This window comes from Coenobita brevimanus, chromosome 18 (assembly GCF_032717465.1).
Source record: "Coenobita brevimanus isolate Jiangsu-jjx chromosome 18, ASM3271746v2, whole genome shotgun sequence".
Taxonomy (NCBI): Eukaryota; Metazoa; Arthropoda; class Malacostraca; order Decapoda; family Coenobitidae; genus Coenobita; species Coenobita brevimanus.
This window is the reverse complement of record NC_136971.1, coordinates 8,312,501-8,316,067: the sequence shown is the minus strand read 5'-3', so window position 1 is coordinate 8,316,067 and position 3,567 is coordinate 8,312,501.

Genomic DNA, 3,567 nt, shown 5'->3' with positions numbered 1-3,567 from the left:
TGGAGAGAGTGCGGCCCTCGTGCCCCTCACTCCGGCTTGTTCCCTACTGCGGGAGGAACACCACGCTGACGGCCGCTTGCCTCGGCGAAAGGGCGACCCCGATCACCCTACTGGTGTCCCTCGCACGCCGGACAAGTTCACAGCACCAGCTAAAGTCCATACTAGGGGAAGTGGAGCCCCACCTCAGCCCAATGAACACACTCAGGGAACCACGAAGAGCGTGAGTCTCCCTCAAGCCTCTTTCCCTCCGGGGAGCCCTTCATCGCCATCCAGGCTTCTTGGCCAAGCGGAGGCGTTAGAGTGGTGGCAAGGCCCGATTGCGGAGTTACCGCCCACACCCGGACGCTCCTTAGCACTGTTGGAGCCCTACAGGAGTCACTGCCGCAGCCCAGCCCTGACGGCGCCTCTCCCCCTGAGCACCTGCAGACCCCGGACGCCCAGGCCTCCCACCACGGTCCCCGACGACGGCGACCTAGGCTCTCTCACGCCCCGGCAGAAGAAGAAGCAGGCCTGAATCCTCCGCCTGTTCGGTCCTAGTCCCGAGGGCCCCCGATCAGGTCGAGGCCCCCAGACTACGAGGCCTCCCTGCACCCCACCAGCGCGGCCCTAGGAAGGAGCCGCCCCTCAGGTCGAGGCCCTAAACAAGGGAGCCTCCCTGACAGTAAGTACTACTGACCCAACTACCCAAGAAACACGGGTAGAACAGTGATAGTGACAGTGACCCCTAATACAGTGACAGTGATCCAATGCACAGTGGCAGTAACTAATAAAAGTTATATTAAACAGTGATATCGTAGTAAGTCGTGCTTGAACATTAAACAGTTCAGTTCCCCCTCTCAGAAAGGAAGCGGGGAGTTTTCTGTGGAGTCGAAGGTAGGTGTGTGAGTGAGCCGAAAGGCTAGTGAAGTGCTCCCCTGCGACTAGGTGACAGTGTCGGATGTCGCCACACGCACCCTACCTTTATTATAGTATCATATCCCCCACAGACTCCCGATCACAGTGAATATAAGTGAAACTCCCCCGTTTATTATTATCCACCAGTGACACGATAAATGTTCTCGATTGACCATCGCAGTGAAGTGATATCTCTCTTCAGTAACAGTAACCCATATCCCTGACTGCCCTGTGCCCTGTGCAAAAGTAGATTGGATCCAGTTATAAGTGTATTATTGTATCTCTGTGTTATTGTGTATCAAATATTGTGTATGTAGCACTGTAAGGGAGAGAATTTAAGCAATAGATGTGATTCGGTGTACTGTCTCTTTTTATGCCCTGTTCCTTTGTTAGTGCATTACATCCGGTCTAGCCAAAGGACCCCGTCCCAGTGCTCGTGTTTTTTACGACAAGAAGTCGCCTTAAAAACACAGCATTACAATCATTACAGAGCTAATACACGGTATAAATGCCTCGACCATCAAAACCACAGTAATAGCATTAAATTTGGAGCTGGAGCCACAGGCTGAAGAGCCTCCTCCAGAAGTAATCTGTAAGAATAATATGGGAGATAACATGAATAATATGGGTAATAGCAAGTATATGGATGACATCATGAATATGAAAGATGACATAACTGGAAGACAGCATGAATAAATATTGAGTTTCCAGGTTCACTGGGTCTAACCAGCCCAAGTTAGCCCATACCTGCCAATTTGTGCTACCTACCGGTACACATTAGAGAAATTAGGATACTTATGTATATAATACAGTATGTGCAAAAGTTTAAGGCGAGATATTTACAGTCAACCGACTTTGTGGTTGACCGAAAGCACAAACGGTCCCCAAGGACAACCGCTTCGACTTACAGAGACCATATAATGTCTCTAATACCGATTAAATCACGATTTACCACATTATGTTTCATTCACTAAATGATTTTTTCGAACTACTGGGACTTGCAATATCCTGCATTAATCCAGACTGACATGGTGCCCTTAAATTATTAATCATCTTGGTACTAGAGCAAAAATGGCGATCGACTCAAATTCGTCGAGGACCTGGCTGAACGATAAAACTTTTTCGCAATTATTCAGTCTACGTCTTTCCCTCTATTTTAGCCTCTGTACAAACTACACGTTCTAATTTAACAACTACACATTAAAATAAATACAATATATATAGAAAATACTTACCATGGTTTGCGTTTCACGGCGCAGCATCCCCCATGGTCCAGCGCAGAGAGAGCTGTGACTGGCACGCTGCCTCGTTCCCGGCCGAACGGCCAGACGTATGATCAAATTGCTGAACTCATCCTCTTATTTTATGCTATTTCTCCTGCAGTTTCTTTAGAAACCAAATTACTCCTCATTCAAGAGCACTACAGTGATATCTAAGATAAGAATAACGATACCAAATACAAGGTTTCTTCCGGCATTATTCCAACTACCCGACATATGACGAATACTTGCCAGACACACCTATTCTACTTACTGTGCATTTGAAATGTCAGTCTAATTGATTCTGATGACTCAATTGCGTCACTGATATATAATAAAGAAGAACGACAACAAATGGACATTGTTGCAACCTTGTGCCGTATGAAATTTTTCCATCACATCCTTTTTACGTTTTTTTTTTTTTTTTTTTTTTTTTTTAATATCAGCTTTATGATTACAGCAGACTGTTCACTCAACAGCATAACCGTGAAAAATATAAATACGGTACTCAGTATGCCATTTGAAAATTCTATGTTCATCAGTGCAAACCGTCCCAAGGGCTCGTTTTCACGTGACCTTAGGAATTTATATCATTCCTTTCTCCCCGCTTTATTTCTGCATATGGCGCATTATTATTCTATTATACGGATTGAGCCTGTGTAGGTTTATATCCAAGGGATGGTTGGGGTTTCTTGCTCATGTAATGCCACTCAGGGATTAGTGAGGCTAATCACTTACATGTCAGGCTGAGCTCTATAGTTTTCTCATGGGTAGCACCACGTAGTTTGTGTAGGCGCCGCCAGGGGCCCAGGGAGGCGATGATGATGTTTATTTTACACCACCGACGCCCACGTCTTTTGAAATCAGCCAATTAATTCGGAAAATATAGTGTCATGGCCCACTGCTTAGCTTATGTAAGCAACAGCGAAACAGAAACAGCAAGCTAAGAACAGTGATCACCATTGTGGAGGTGACGAGTGTAGGTGTTTCAATGTAGCGGCCAAAGTTGCACGCTCGCTGCGGAGATAGCCTTTCCATATAATAGAGCTCAGTGCCCATCCCTCACCCCCTTGCATCCCGTCCAGCTCCCCTTCCCTACCCATCCCTCTCCCCCTTTCATCCCCACAAGCTCCCTCTCCGTACCCCTTCCTTCCTCCACTCCCCCCCCCTTCCTCCAGCAGCGATGGCCCGAGGAGTATGTAGGCTAATAGGGGAGAGGGATGGGGGGGGGGAAGGACAATTCTGACCAACTTGATCCGTTCAGCGTTACAGTTTGACCGGCTAAATAGGTATCATATGAATACTATAGTCTCACCAATCTAAAACCAAGGTTTGGGTGGAGTCCAGCCGGGGATTTCCCGGCGTACAGCGTTGCCTTGTTTCCTATACTCTGATTGGGTAGTGGCTGACCTGA